The sequence below is a fragment of the Megalobrama amblycephala genome, linkage group LG24 (assembly GCF_018812025.1).
Source record: "Megalobrama amblycephala isolate DHTTF-2021 linkage group LG24, ASM1881202v1, whole genome shotgun sequence".
Classification (NCBI taxonomy): domain Eukaryota; kingdom Metazoa; phylum Chordata; class Actinopteri; order Cypriniformes; family Xenocyprididae; genus Megalobrama; species Megalobrama amblycephala.
In genome coordinates, this window is record NC_063067.1 from 10,157,186 (window position 1) to 10,175,013 (window position 17,828).

Sequence of the window (17,828 nt, forward strand, 5' to 3'; positions counted from 1 at the left end):
CATTTCTCCTTATGTAGAACCTTTTGTGGCATAAAGAGTTCTTTAAAATTGAACCCTAGAGTTCTATATTGAACTTTTTTTCTAAGAGTGTAGACAGTAATGAGATGCAAAATGAGATATTTCTCTTGAGAAAACAACCACAGTGATCTCACACAAGAGATCTCAGCAATATCTTGAACTGTGGACAGATTTGCTAAGATGCCAAAATCTGATTTGATACATAAATGAAAGGCTTGGAACACATTTCTGCCTCAGAGTGTTCAAAAAAGAAAGGTAATTGCAACTTTATTTCTTGTAATTGTGTAATTGTACTTTATAGCTTACAATGCAACACAATTTCACACAATTTCAACTTTTAATCGTTACAATTGTGCCATTTTATGTGATGTTATATTTCACAATATTATTTTAAGCTTGGTCTCTCAGTTCCCAGTTATTTTTTTTTATGTTCCATACAGAGAAACGGTTTCACATTTTGCTCATTTTTCTCGCATACTGTAATAAATGCTGAAGGAAACCACTCTCAGCCAGAGAGACGATTTGAAGTAAACCACCTTGGATGAATGCAAATCAGTGGCTCGGTCAAAAAGCATGTGTATCCAAATCCAGCAACCCCAAACCATGTTTTGAATAGTATATGAATATGGTCAGATAGGTCTGATTTGGGGGGAAGGCAGTTTAATGAAACAGTCAAGAGGGTGTCTGCTCTTTTCAAGCCATGTGCATGATAAAACAAATTAGCATTAGGCTTTTTTAGAGATTCCACCACATTCGACAGATGGCCACGAGGAAGGCCAATATTTTCTTTGCCAGGGCATACCTTATCCTAAGAAAACAAACATGAAGGAAATCTGATCTCCACGCATCTCATCCCATTGTCCAACTGTGTTGCTCACTGACTCCTGGCTGTGTGCGTTTCAAAGACCTCGTTTGCTTTACCTGCCCATTCAAGCTTGCGTCCTCAGTGGAGCTGACAGCAAATGCCACGGCTGATATTTCAGGATGGAAATGTAGCATTAGCCATTATCTCTGAAAGGAAATGGATAAAATGAAAAGCCCGAAATGACGGCTAAGTTTATTAATAGATCTTGTTTGATTACCAAAAAGCATTTGCAATTAAGCACTACCATTAGCATGTGGAAAATTGCTTCATCCTCTCACGAATCGGTGTCTTTTCTTTGGAAGCATGTTGGTCAACAATATTCTATGGCCTTCCTTCAAAATGACACAATGCATTGTCTCTTTTATTTCTGGCATGCGTCAGTTAGTCCATTAACTATTCTCATTATAGGAATTATTTTAGTCAGTACAAATGTTCTTACATAAATCACATTTTTAACCCACTGGATTAGGGTTGAGAATCAACAACCATTTCCATTTAAAAAAAAAAAAAAAAAAAAAAAAAAAAACCTCGAACTTTTTGCACTTTTGGCCTGAAATATGTTGGAATAAACCTAAAATATATTGGAAATCAACATTTATTATTAAGTTTAATTAGTAATAATTAAACAATAAACATTTATTAAATTGCTTATTAATAAATGTTCACATTTTGATTATTATTGTTGCATCTAGTAATAATGTGTCTGATTATTAATTTCCATATAAAGTTTGTATTAAAGTTGCTTCTACCTATAAAGCTGGAATAGAATAGTGTATGTTAACACTTGGGAAAAATGCACATATAATAATGAATTTTAATATATATATATTTATATATATATATATAAAATTTCAGACATTTTTTATATTTTTTATATGTTTTTACTAGTGGGTGCAGGACACTATAGTTCATTTATGTAAGTTAGGATAGCAAAATAAAGTAAACTGTGATATATATATATATATATATATATATATAAAATTTCAGACATTTTTTATATTTTTTCTATGTTTTTACTGGTGGGTGCAGGACACTACAGTTCATTTATGTAAGTTAGGATAGCAAAATAAAGTAAACTGATATATATATATATATATATATATATATATATATATATATATATATATATATATATATATATATATATATAAAATTTCAGACATTTTTTATATTGTTTATATGTTTTTACTAGTGGGTGCAGGACACTATAGTTCATTTATGTAAGTTAGGATAGCAAAATAAAGTAAACTGTGATATATATATATATATATATATATATATATATATATAGTCAAACCAAAATTTATTCAGACACCTTCAACATTTCATTCATTAAAAAAATGGTCATAAAATATGACAAGATCTCAGAGATAAACTGTGTCAGAAAAAATTAATCTTAATTATGTCAGATAACACTTAAGCAAAACATGGTCAGGACAAAGTGTCTGAATAATTTTTGGTTCCAAATTTTTATAAATTTTACTGGTAGTCACTGTATGAAGAATTTTTGGGTATAATATGTCACAGTTTACTTTATTTCACTTACATAAATGAACTATAGTGTCCTGCACCCACTAGTAAAAATAGATCAAAAATATCAGAAATGTCTGAATAATTTTTGGTTTGAATGCATATATATATATATATATATATATATATATATATATATATATATATATATATATATATATATATATAAATGCACAGATTTTCATATTTTATTTTTTCAGATTTTATAATTTATTGTTTTTTAATTTGTTAATACTAACAATTAAAGCATATTAAAATACTAAAATGTTAGGACATCATTATATTATAGTATACGATTAAGCAACGTTATGCTATATACAGTACGTATGAAGTAACCGAAATCTTTAAGCGGATCTGAAACCAGAAATGTTAACTTCCTTGTGATTCTCATCCCTTCATTCTTCTGACATTGTGTCATTGGTCAGAACATCTCTATGAACCCGCTGAACTCAGGCTAATGAAAACACCTCATCAACATGGCACACGGGAAAGAAACCACGAGCAGATGAATACTGAGTGCATGAATGGACAGACAATGGCCATCAGGAGCAGGGATGTGGAAACTTCCACTGTGGAGTGAAAACACCCTGATCAGAGGGATCAGATTACTGTATGGGACAAAAGGAGGAAAATGACCATGTTCATTTTTCATGCTTTTTTATGCGTGATCAGATTGATTTTCCATTTAGGGAAACAAAATCACAGTGTTGATGTCTTATTTTTCTCTTTTTTCTTCTAGTAGGCATTATTGGTGCTTGTTAAGGCTCATACTGAACACTAACACAAGTCTAATCTAGTCTAATTTGTTTCTGATTTTAAATGTTCTAAGAAATTTTAGGAAAAACATCAGAGAAAAAAAATGATACTCTATTGATTAGAAAAATATTCGCAGACAGTTTTCCAGACATGCACATTAGCGTACTAAGTATCATTTCATTGATATTCATACCAAGGTTGGGTCGCTCCAAATGGACACTCAGTGGCACTTCCAGATGGAAGAATGATGCTTTGTTTTTATAGGCGGCCTGGAACGTGTCCAGATCTGTGGACATCTGCCAGATTAGCATATGAGATCCCACCCACCTGCACTATGAATGTGTTGGTGGTCTGATGATCTCTTCATGGATGAATGTCTGCAGACGATTTAATGGTGTGGCCATTGTGAAGCTTTATCACAGTGCTTTCTGCTTTAACTCACTGTCGTTCAAATTTATGAAGATATGCACTGGTAACTTAATACACTACAAATGAAGAGTTTTGACACACTTGGCTAAATTTATGTTTCTCATGAACTTAAAAGCGTTTTAGTCTACAAGCTTCAACTTATATGCGATCAAATTAGTTTTGTGAAGAGGAATTTTGTGTGTGGAATTTTAATTATTTTTTATTTTAATTTTCATTTTAGCCTGATAAGTGTCTAGCATGCTTGCAAACTCTTTTTAATATTTTATTTTATTTTATTTTATTTTATTTTATTTTATTTTATTTTATTTCAATACAGTTTAAATAGTACATAATTATTTTTTCCTCTTTTTTTATTTTATTTCATTTCATTTCATTTTATAAGTGTCCAGCATGCATGTGAACTCCTTCAATAGTTTAAATAGAATGTAATTATTTTTTCCTTTTTTTCATTTCATTTCATTTTACTTTATTCAGATAATTGTCCAGCATGCATGTGAACCCCTTCAATACAGTTTAAATAGAACGTAATTATTTTTTCCTCTTTTTTTATTTTATTTTATTTTATTTTATTTTATTTTATTTTATTTTATTTTATTTTAAAGTGTCCAGCATGCATGTGAAGTCCTTCAATACAGTTTAAATAGAACCTAATTATTTTTCCTCTTTTTTATTATTTTATTTTGTTTTATTTATTTATTTATTTATTTATTTATTTTATTATTTTATTTTATTCAGATAAGTGTCCAGCATGCATGTGAACTCCTTCAATACAGTTTAAATAGAATGTAATTATTTTTTCCTCTTTTTTTATTTTGTTTTATTTCATTTCATTTCATTATTTCATTTCATTTCATTTCATTTCATTTCATTTCATTATTTTATTTTATTTTATTTTATTTTATTTTATTTTATTTTATTTTATTTTATTTTATTTTATTTTATTTTATTTTATTTTATTTTATTTTATTTTATTTTATTTTATTTTATTTTATTTTATTTTATTTTATTTTATTTTATTTTAAAGTGTCCAGCATGCATGTGAACTCCTTCAATACAGTTTAAATAGAACCTAATTATTTTTCCTCTTTTTTTATTATTTTATTTTGTTTTATTTATTTATTTTTTATTTTTTTATTTTATTATTTTATTTTATTCAGATAAGTGTCCAGCATGCATGTGAGCTCCTTCAATACAGTTTAAATAACACCTCTTTTGTTGGGAGAATGGAAGTGTTTTGACACCCATTCCTCATCACTTCATCACATTTTTTTTTTGGTGTTTGTGAATTATGCAGTTGCTTTGAGAACACACAACCTGTCGAAGGTCATTTGAGCTTCTCTTGACCGATTCCACCTGTCTAAAACATTCATAGGCTTCCTTTCTTTCCTCTGTGTGAAAAGAATCCCTCAAATGCTCGTATGTAAATACCACACCAATTCTAAGTAATGGAAAAGATGCATATGCAAGACACAGAAGACACACAAGCCCAGGGCCAGATATCATCTATTAAAAAGGCCCTGGTGTAACCCAACACCAATGTAGGAATGCATTCAATCACTCCTATTGTGTTTGGTTACATACAGTTCCCTTTTGTCTGATAAGTGCACCCTGGCCGGAGAGATAACAGCACTGCCCTAAAAGCTCAAATGAGACACTGGGTGTCAACACCTCGGCCAACAGGATTCCTGGACAGATTAATCTTCTGGGTTCAGGGTCTATGTCGGTGGTAATAGTGTGGAAGTCATGATCTGGGAATATTTAGGTTAGAACTTTCTTAAATTGATGTTTGACCGTTTTATTGCTCAGGCATAATGAAACTTCTCTGATACCTAATGAGATGTCAGATACTTCAGATAGGTTTAGTGGAAAAATACTGGATATATATATATATATATATATATATAGTTTATATACATGCAGAGTTTATATACATGCCCTTACAGTATTCATTAGTTTTCCGATACTTCCATTTAAAGATAAATCCACTGCAATCCTTTTATCTGTCTTTCACTCTGTAAATCTCACTTAGGAACTTCAGCCGACACATCCGAACATGCTTCCTCTGTGAGTAAAGCCAATTAGGAACTCTGGGATTCAAACCTCCCACTTCGGGGAATAAGCGAGTGCAGTTTGTAAGCATGGCCTACAGGTTTGTTCTAATGTCACCGTTTAACATTCAGACTTCACAGCTTCTGTTCTTTCCACAGACTCTCTCATGCCTGGACTGTTAGTCAGGATGTAATGAGCACTATAAACCGAGTCTAAACGGCCAGTCAAAGGGTCAGCATCTGAATAGGTAACATCAATTTTATGCCTGAGTTGCTGTGAGTCAGGATATGAAACCTCTAGGCATTGTGAAGCACAGCTTAAGTTAAAAGGGCAAGGCGGAAGTTGACGGAAGATTTGTCATCTGACTTTTTCTTTTCAAAGTGGGCCTCTTTTTAAAGTTTTAAATTACAGGTCATTTTCATTTATTATTATGTATTATATTAAATGTATTTATTTAAATGTGTATAACTTAATATGTATATGCTTATTATATAAAATGTAAATGATTATATATATTTTATATACAAATATTTATTTATTAAATATTTTATATATGTATAAACACCATTTAATATATATATAAAATTACAATTTATATAATAATCATATAAATAATCACACACACACACACACACATATATATATATATATATATATATATATATATTTGCTTTTATTTTATCAAGCTTTCGGAGTTTGATTAGGTCAATTGTGAGTGACTGATGGCATGATTTTCTTGGTGTTATGTTTGGTTGTCATTTTATTTAGTTTGCATTAATTTTATATTTAGGCTATTTACTATTTGTGAACAGCACTTTGGTCCATTTTTATGGTTTTGAAAGTGCTTTACAAATAAAAATTGAGTTGAGTATATATATGTGTATATATATATATATATATATATATATATATATATATATATATATATATATATATATATATAAATATACACACACACAATTTAATATATGATTATTTATTTATTATTTTGTATTATATGAAATTATTTTCTGTATAATTTAATATATATGCTTATTATATAAATGTAAATTATAATATATATTTTTAATTATATATCATTAAATATATAATTATATACAAATATTTAAATATTAAATGTTTTATATATACACACAGCATTTAATATATATATATATTAGTGCTGTCAAACGATTAATCACGACTAATCACATCCAAAATGAAAGTTTGTGTTTACATACTAAAAAATGTACATGTATATTCAATATATTTATATATAATTTATATCATATAAAAATATTTTATATATAAATCTAATTTATTTTTGTTAAATATATACATGCATGTATGTGTATTTATATATAACTATATATATATATATATATATATATATATATATATATATATATATATATATATATATAAAAGTATTTATATATTTCTATATTAAATTTTATTCTGAATTTTTTTAAGATGACAGTTGTCTATGAATATTGTGCTATTTATGTATGCATATTTTATTTTATGTTATTTAGTTGTATTTTTATTGTGAAGGATCAGTGTACATTTTAAACATTTCTTTACCCTGGATTAGAAAATTGACTAAATGAGTTTTAGAGAGACTAGCTCAAACTTCAGCCTGTATAATAGTTTCCATATGTAAGGCCTACGCACCTTTAACAAGGTGTTAATTGCAAAGTTTGTGAAGGGAAGCATTAGTTATTTCCATCTCGCTTTCTTTGTGGTGGGACACATTTTGCGCACAAGTTCACACAGGACCGGGCAGTAATTATACGTGGCTCGTATGTGCAGTCAGCTATATCAAGAGAAGCACTGTTTCCCAACGCTTGAATGATGGGCGAATTCAAGTGCTACATTACAGTGTGGTCAGCCATGAAGCACACTCACCACTCCTCACGTCTCCAGTCACTCCAAAAAGAAAAGGTTAACAAGCTAATTTCCTAATTAGAATCCCAAATTAATGAGTTTCGAACTCTTCTACCTGTATTTTAAGAACTTGAGGAAATCACAACAAGTGGGTGATTTGTTGGTCATGATCTTTCAGCAGTTTTTGGAGGGGGTCTAATCCAGAACAACCGTGCAGCTTTGGCAGGAAGGCAGCGCTACGCAGTCGGGGGAGGAAGAGCACATCTATTGTCCTTGAAATTGTTTAATTATCTCCTCAGCGGGGGTGTGAGCTCAGTCATAAGGCCAGTTTGTGGAGGAATCAGGATCATAAGCTTGACACCATTCAGTGCCGAGTCAAAGAACGATTACTGAGAATCAGGAAGTTAGGGCACGTTTGCTTTGGGGGCTAAAAATTCAAATTTCACACCTTGATCTTGGAGGTGAAATATTTTAACTTATAATAATATTAGTTGCAAACAAGAACTTTCTGCCTTGCCTTGTTGTGATTTAAATAAATTCGAAAAGAATAGTAATGGAATTCCTGACATCATTCGGCATTTGAATTTCTTAAAAGTAAATTTAAACAATTTTTTCTGAAAATCTTTTTGTTAAAAGATTTTTTAAAAAGTTTCTTGTGTACTATATATATATATATATATATATATATATACATATATACATATATACAGTATATGGGTCAATGACGTATTATTATTTTTTGCCAAAGGCCTTAATAATAATAAAAAAACAAAGATTTGACATCCAAAGTATGTAAAGTAGTACAACTAAATCTCTTTTATATTTTATATTTTCCTACATATAAAGGTATTTTAAAAATTTTGAAGTGTCAAAAGGTCATTCGGTTTAACCGTCCAAAGGCCAATACAGCCAGTTCATTTCTGATTAAAATATCTTAAAATGTAATAAATGTATTTATTTTTTATTCTGGCATGATTTTATATCATCATATATCAACATAGTGCAAAATGGTATTAAAATGATGTGTAGAAGTCGTTGCTTTGTTATGAGAAAGAATGTCCGTAAAAATGAATTTCATTGATGTCATTCGGAGTAACCAATGTAAAGTGACCATTTTGGATCAAGTCATGCGGTCAATATCATGTGACAGGATGTGACATCATTCAGACACCTGCAAAGGACCACATGATCGTGAAGCAAAGTAACTAACTCTCTCGTAACTATTTGAAAAATTAATGTTTTCACTCGCTCATACGCATGTCCCGAAACATCAGGTCATTCGGTACAACCGCTATAAAACATGGAAAATGTTGTAATATTTTTAAAACTTGTACTAAATATAAAATGTTTGATTGTCCTTTTTGCTAGCTAGCTAGATATCAGCCTGTTAGCATTGTTTGAAAATATTGTCATTCGGTATAACCAAAAGTGTCATTTGGTAAAACTGAAATTTTGGTTAAACCGAATGACTTTTTTGGTGACAGATTTTGTACATTTTGTAATAAATGACAAAAGCAGTGTTAATTGATTATAAAAACCACAAAATCTCATTGTTAACACTTAATAAAACTTCAAAATTAATTATATCTCTAATATATGTTTTGACACTTATTCGTCAATGACCCATATATATATATATATATATATATATATATATATATATATATATATATATATATATATATATATATATACACACACACATATACGCAAAAGCTTAGACCAGTTTATGTATTTTCATTTTTTTCTGTTATTTGTTTATTGATTTATTTGGTATTTTTGACAGGACAGTGAAGGAGAAAGCGATGGGAGAGGAGAGAGAAAACAGTTTCACCACGTGACAGCATGATATATGTGCCCATGAGTCCATGGATCCAAAGTAACGCAATTTTCTCTAAAATAACCACTACGTAAGGTAATTGTGGTATATTGTTATAGACCCAGAAAGAAAAGCTCCATTATGATGCAGTGGAAGGTCTTCTGTAACTCACCACCTGCAGTTACACCAAGCAGCCACTAGTAGTGCTGTGAGAAAGCAAGAGAAGTTTAATCCACAACACTGACACATGGAGCTCCACGCTGCTCTGTGTATATGAGCACATGCTACACCTCATGGACATATGATAGAATCCTACTGAGAACATTGACATATTATGTTTCATAATACAGCTATAGTTTAACACCATTTTATGTGCAATCAAAATATTAAAGAGACATTATGTTGCAGGTAATGACAAAAAAATTCATAAAGCATGCAACAATGACAAGAAACATTCAAAACATCATCTTTTTTGCTTCACAGAAGAAAGTCATACAGGTTTGGGATGACATGAGGGTGAGTAAATGATGACATGTTCATTTCTATGTCAGTTATGAGGTTATTCAAATAGTTCAGAATGTAGGATGTGTTCATGCGATCGGGGCAAATGCAGGGGGTCTGTCCTCAGAAAGAGTGTCTTCCTCTTCCAGCGTTCACCAGGGCGGGTCGCCAGACCTCCCACCATTGTACACAAATCCTGTGTGTGTGTGTGTGTGTGTGTGTGTGTGTGTGTGTGTGTGTGTGTGTGTGTGTGTGTGTGTGTGTGTATAAGAGAGAGAGAGGTGACGAGATGCCAGACAGTTACAGAGAAACACTGCCTTATCAAACCATCAAGAGGCCAAATATAGAGCCACACAGTTACAAGTGGACACAGTCCAGATATAAACAACTGGTAAACAACTAGCCAAATGCCTAAATATCACTGCTCAAGCTGTTATCCTGTGCTTCACTGGGATAGTTGAAATGGGTTAAGAAACTAGATTAACATGTTAAAGGGGTAGTTCACCCAAAAATCATCATTTACTCACTCTCAAACCTGTATGAAATAATTGTTTCTGTCTAGCAAAGACAAAAAATGTCTGGGGATCAAAAGAAAAAAGATAGACATGAAGTTGAGTAAATGAACTTTGGCAACCATAAAGTATGGAGAGCCAAATTACTCAAAATTAAATCATTAAATAAATGTTGAAATATAAAATCAAATATATTGAAAAATTGTTACATTTCTTAAAATGATAAAAGTAATAAAAACTCACAAACACACACACACACACACACACATATATATATATATAATTATTTTATTACACTATTACACAAACACACATATAGAAACTACTACTATACTATATTACTAACTCTAGTAAGAAATGTCTTTGAGACAAATAGTTTCAATATCCAAGGCTATTATCTTTATGATAATTATGCTTTTTTTATGCTAATTTCTGGTACATTATGTGCAAACGTATGCTACTTCAGAAGAGAATGACTAGGTTGAACACTTCAATCAAATTGAAAAACGTCACGCTTTACTAGTGATATGAGTCTAGACAGTCTGATCGCCCGCTGTAATAACGTCTAATCATGTGATGTGAAAAGTTAGGCTAACCCATGTGACCACTCTGAAAGCTGACCCACAGCCAATGAAACTGTCTGCATAGTTTTGCCATAATGCTGACCTTTGGGAACATGAGCAGGCCAGTAGAGTTCAATCATTTGATCAGCGTCCCTACATTTTAGAGACTATAAAAGAACTCTGCACTTTTTCAGACACGCTTTGATCGAACGATTGTAATTTGATTGTAAAGCATTAGAATAATCTCGTTTGTATTTTGCGGGTGTGTAGAGGTCCCCACCCTCCACTGACCCATTAGCTCTCCCAAGTCAAACACACCCAGCCCCCCTCTCGCTCTCTCTTTCATAGGAGGAGGGGTGGTGAGGAGAGATTACAAACCATCTGAATCTCTTTTAACTGAGTGCCCAGAGAGGGATGAGGGCAATTATTCCTGCATGATGCATTCCTTCCCAAAAGAGCATTCCAGCTTTGTGCAACATGTGGAATGCAACTTAAAATGCATCTAAAGCAGATTGCATGTTTCCATGACCTCAGTTTGGAAACGCAGATATAAACGCTTGTGTAACAGTCAAATGATTTGATTTGTACATTCAAATTAGTTTGCAAGTGTTTGAATCATGCAGTTTTCTCTTTTTCTCAATATTAAAAATAATTTATTCCTGTGATCAAAGCTGAATTTTCAGCATCTTCAGTGTCACATGATCCTTCAGAAATCATTCTAATATGATGATTTGCGACTCAGTTATTATATATTCTGAGTCTTTTGACGTCATACAAAAAGTAGTAGCTATAGTTGCTACAAGTTGTAAGAACTACTTTTATGGCAATTTTATTTTTTTCTTGGATCTTTTAGGAGCTTGAGTGCCGTCATTGAATGGCAAAGAACTGTGTGAAAGTTTGAAGCAACGTGAGGGTGAGTAAATAATGAAATAATTCTCTTTTTTTTTTGTAATTTTTTGGGTCATTACTTCATAGACGTGGTATCACCAGAGCTGTAGATGGCCAGCTGGACTCGAAACACATGACAAATGATAAAAATCCAGCTGCCGCAGTTTGAGAAACAGAAACCTGCAATTAGAGAAGATTAATAACCACATGCTCTAATGAAGACCCCCACCCACCCTGAGCGCACACCCCCCTCAGGCGGATCTCTGTGAGAAAAACTGTTTGTTTGTTTTCCCTCTCTTGGATCATGTTGATTATGAGAAAATGGTTCTTTAGTTGTAACCGTCACATGGAATTTCCCGCCTATTTTTTAATCAGAACATTCATATTGCTTTATTTTAACAAGCCAAAACCTTAGGAATGCTATACTCATGGGCATTTGTTTTAATGCTCTAACGGAAATTTCCATTCTCATAATTTCAGTGAGAAAGCTGGTTTAATAAGAGTCTGTGTTGTTTTTCTTTTCAGAATTTTATTTTCTTTCTTCAGATTTTGTCTCTATCTATCTATCTATCTGTCTGTCTGTCTATGATTTTTCTATTTTATTTAATTTTATATCATTTTTTGTATGGTTTTCTCTTCAGAAATATTTTATTTCATTTTTATTGTATTTTTATTTCCATGTAGTATGGAAGCTTGTTTCCGCCACTAAAAAAAAAAAAAGAAAAAAAAAAAGGTAATTGCGACTTTTCATCACGCAATTCTCACGCAATTCTGACTTTATAACTCGCAATTCTGACTTTATAACTCGCAATTCTGACTTTATAACTTACAATTCTGACTTTATATCACGCAATTCTGACTTTATATCTCGCAATTCTGACTTTATAACTCGCAATTCTGACTTTATATCACGCAATTCTGACTTTATAACTCGCAATTCTGACTTTATATCACGCAATTCTGACTTTATAACTCGCAATTCTGACTTTATAACTTACAATTCTGACTTTATATCACGCAATTCTGACTTTATATCACGCAATTCTGACTTTATAACTCGCAATTCTGACTTTATATCTCACAATTCTGACTTTATATCACGCAATTCTGACTTTATAACTCGTAATTCAGACTTTATAACTCGCAATTCAGACTTTATAACTCGCAATTCAGACTTTATAACTCGCAATTCTGACTTTATAACTCGTAATTCAGACTTTATATCTCACAATTCAGACTTTATAACTCACAATTCTGACTTTATAACTCGTAATTCAGACTTTATATGTCGCAATTCAGACTTTACATCACGCAATTCTGACTTTATAACTCGCAATTCAGACTTTATAACTCGCAATTCTGACTTTATAACTTACAATTCTGACTTTATATCACGCAATTCTGACTTTATATCTCGCAATTCTGACTTTATAACTCGCAATTCTGACTTTATATCTCGCAATTCTGACTTTATAACTCGCAATTCTGACTTTATATCACGCAATTCTGACTTTATAACTCGCAATTCTGACTTTATAACTTACAATTCTGACTTTATATCACGCAATTCTGACTTTATATCACGCAATTCTGACTTTATAACTCGCAATTCTGACTTTATATCTCACAATTCTGACTTTATATCACGCAATTCTGACTTTATAACTCGTAATTCAGACTTTATAACTCGCAATTCAGACTTTATAACTCGCAATTCAGACTTTATAACTCGCAATTCAGACTTTATAACTCGTAATTCAGACTTTATATCTCACAATTCAGACTTTATAACTCACAATTCTGACTTTATAACTCGTAATTCAGACTTTATATGTCGCAATTCAGACTTTACATCACGCAATTCTGACTTTATAACTCGCAATTCAGACTTTATAACTCGTAATTCAGACTTTATAACTCGCAATTCACAATTCTGACTTTATAACTTGTAATTCAGACTTTATAACTCGCAATTCAGACTTTATAACTCACAATTCTGACTTTATATCACGCATTTCTGAGAAAAAAAGTCGAATTGTGAGATAAAAAGTCGCAATTACCTTATTTATTTTTTATTTCATGGCGGAAACAAGCTTCTATAGTGTAGTCTGTGTTGCTTTCCTCTTCAGAATTATTTCTGAATATTTCAAAATCCATAACCCAAATCAACTGACTGTCATTCCTTTTTTATTTTATTATTATTTTTAAGTCCAACTCTTAACTTTCTATATCAATCCTATAGTACTCAAAGTATATACTTCATCCAACCTTCAATTTTTCTCTTTTAGTTACCATAAATCTATCAAACATGTAGTTTGCGATGCCACCCACAGTGTGTGTGTTCTCACAGGTAACCCAAGAGCATCATAGTTCACGGTTGATGTTTTGCTATGAGTGCTCTCTTGTATGTATGTGTATAGTTTTGGTCAGTCATGTCTATCCGTGGTGTTAAATGGAGCACATCGTATCCCAGAACCCTCACTGTTCCCCTAGAAACACGACACCCCTGCGAGTATCATTTGCTATTGCCTCTATTGGTTTTAACTGAGGCGTAGAGTCAATCGCTGCCATTCTGAACTGAGTAGCAATAAGAAGCAGAGGTAAATATATCTAATGAGGTGAAGAGACTGAGTTTGTCTCAGGGCTCATCCTAATGGACACATCTGTTTTATATTGTTCTGTGATGACGAGTAGGCCTGTGCTAAACATGTGTTTGTATTTTTTGTGACATGAGGAACAGGAACTTGACTGATAGAGGGATCTCAGGGAAATGTTTATGCTGTGTCTTCTCATAACTAACTTGTTTTTGCTTGGGAACAGAAACTGTAGGACAGCTAGAAAGAGTGACCAATACAGAATTCTTATTATATTGAACAGGTGAACAGTTCTCTTACAAAAAAAAAAAAAAAGTACTTTGGCATTACAGTGATGGACATACAGTACCATGGTTTTTACAGTACAAATTAGACTTTTACTCTGTTTTGGGTGTTTCTTGAAGGGTATCTTTATGATATAAGAGCTAAAGCGTCCTGAAACCCATGTCAAAGTAAAAGGTGCCATTTTCCATGAACTCCCAAATGCTGCGGTAAAGTTTTAACAGACTGTTTCCAGTGTCTGCCTTTCATCTGCAGTCATTTTGTAATGACAAGCCCTGGATAGGTCAGGGTTAACCACAGGCACCATCAATGTTCTGTAGATGATAAGAATGCAAACCAAAGTTTACGAGTTTCTAAGCCAGGCCATATTTTTGAAACGGCAGTCGTTTAGAAATAACTGTTAGTTCAAGAGACTAAAAACTACTCTCGCTTAAAAGGTAATTTCACCCAAAAGTGAAATCATTTACATTTACAAATATGTATTATTTGAGTTGTAAAGTTAAATCACAATTTTTGTGCTGAGACTACAGTTCTAGGTGAAAGAACTTTTTAGTAATTCGTCATCAATGTAATTTTTTTTCTACAATTGACGCTTCGCAAAGGCCCGCCCCCCTTGATAATAATAATTGTTGTTATTATTATTATTGTAATTGACATATATATATATATATATATATATATATATATATATATAAAACATGGTAAATCATGCTAGCGGTGTGCTAAATCATGCTAGCAACGTGGTAGCAATATGCTAAATTATACTAGCAACGTAGTAAATCATGCTAGCAATGTGCTAAATCATGCTAGCAAAATGGTTAATCATTGCTAATGTGCTAGTCTCGCGTAGCCAAATCTTCAGACTGACAGCAGAATGTCTGGACTCCATCGCAGCTTTCATTGGCCAAAGACCATCCAAGAGGACATTTGACTGACATGTAACATGTAATATAATAAATTATTCATTAAAGAACGTTGTGCAGGTTTACTGCAACAATACAGCCACGAACTTCACATACTTTTGAAAATCCAGGGTTTAGTTCATCCTGGTGAATGTGCTTGTAAACATGACGGAGTTCTTCTTTTGGGGGTTTGGCATCACAGCATTTGTTTTCAGGCGGAACGCGACACACACGTCTCCCGGACATCCTGTATATTTCAACCAACCAGATGACAACTTTGAAAATCCTGAAGTGTTTCCAGTTAAGCGTGTCATATGCATCAGTCGTTCAGCCCACGGTCCGTGGGCGTGACGTCTGAGGCTGAGACTAGCAACATGATAAATCATGCTAGCAAGATGTTAATCATGCTACCGTCCTAAATCATGCAAGCAATATATTAGCAAAGTGCTCAATCATGCTAGTAACATAATCTGTTAATCAAGCTAACAATGTGTTAAATCATGTTAGCAACTTGTTAAATTCTGTTAGCAACATGTTAAGCCATGCTAACAATGTGTTAAATCATGCTAGCAGTGTGCTAAATCAGCATGATTTTCCCCCCCCCCAAACGGTTCAGGTTACAGTGACGGGTAGGTTTAGGGATCAGGGTTGAGTGTAGGCAATCGTTATTGAATCGTTTAGAATCGGCTTCAGGGTGGGATTTTCACTGAACTGGTTTGGGGGAAAAAAATCATGCGTTAAATCATGCTACCAATGTGTTAAATTATGCTAGAAACAAGCTAGCAATGGACTCAATCATGTTAACAACATGCTAGCAATGTGCTAATCAAGCTAGCAGTGTTGCTAAATAATGCTAGCAAAATGGTGTATCATGCTATGCAATATGCTGGCAGCGTGCTCAATCATGTTAGCAACATGATAGCAATGTATTAATCAAGCTAACAATGTTCTAAATCATGCTAGCAACTTGCTAAATCCTGTTAGAAACATGTTAAACCAATGCTAGCAATGTGATAAATCACACTAGCAGTGTGCTAAATCAGGTTGGCAAGATGTTAAATCATATTACCAATGTGTTAAATCATGCTAGAAACAAGCTAGCAGTGGGTTCAATCATGTTAACAATATGTTAGCAATGTTGCTAAATCCTGCTAGTAACATGTTAAACCATGCTAGCAGTGTGCTAAATCATGCTAACAATATACCAGTGCCCAAGGAAGTCGACCGGAAGTTGAAGTCGGCCGGGTGCCGCCATCTTGTAGCAGAACTTCACTTGCGTTAGCATCCCCATTGACTCCCATTCATTTTGGCGTCACTTTGACAGTGAATAACTTTACATCTGAGGCGTTTAAAGACTCCATTTGTCCATTATTTATTTCTAAAGATACACGACAATGTATAAAGGGCTCCATTACCTTCTATGTTACATTATGGCCCCGTAGATACAGTTTTTGTAAAAATAGGCTAACGATTGCGTGATAACCACTCGACTCTCTGTCGCACTGTAGAGAAATTACCGTACAGACAGGAGGAGAAGCTCGCAGGCAATAGTATGCATTAACTTAATATGGCGTACTGGCGTTACATTTTAAAATACTATACAAAATAATTAATCAGAATACTTACTCCTGCTCACTCACGCCAAAGAACTCCCCGCTCAAGCTTGCCGTCTCTGCAAGATTAACGATGGCAGTTTGCACGCACAGCTACTAGAAGATTTACATCTGTCAGACAGGTTGCTGACGTCATCAAGCTTAGTTTGAGTCTGCGCGTCAGAAACGGAAGTGCTAAAAATCGCTAAAAATGGGCTTCACTTGTCTCAATTGAGTTCCAATGGGGTCGCTGTGTCCATTTCTTTTACTGTCTATGCAATATACTAATCAAGTTAGCAATGTGTTTAATAATGCTAGCAACATAATATATCATGTTAGCAAAATATTAAATCATGCTAGCAATTTGCTAATTCATGCAAAAAATGTTCAAACTTTCTGGTCCGGCTTTCTAAAGCCAACTTAAAGTTTATCTTGACAAACTTTTTTTTTAATCTAGTTATTATTATTATTATTATATTGAACCCAGAACATTCCTTTAAACTAAATATACCCAAATGTGATTTTAAAAAATATATAAAATACGCTTAAAAGGTAATTTCACCCAAAAGTGAAATAATTTACGTACCCTCATGTCTTTCCAAACCATTTATCTGCAGAACACACACACACAAAAAAGTAATTTTGAAGAGTATTACCAACCA

At 32.7% G+C, this 17,828-nt stretch overlaps 1 long non-coding RNA gene across 1 annotated transcript in view; it reads right to left on the reverse strand.

The window, feature by feature from the left end:
• Positions 1–363: 363 nt before the first annotated feature.
• Positions 364–17,828, reverse strand: part of LOC125259947 — a 43,503-nt gene continuing 26,038 nt past the window's right edge. Inside the window, exon 3 of the long non-coding RNA XR_007182934.1 lies at positions 364–1,029. This is a non-coding gene — a long non-coding RNA (uncharacterized LOC125259947). The remainder of the gene's footprint in view (positions 1,030–17,828) is intronic.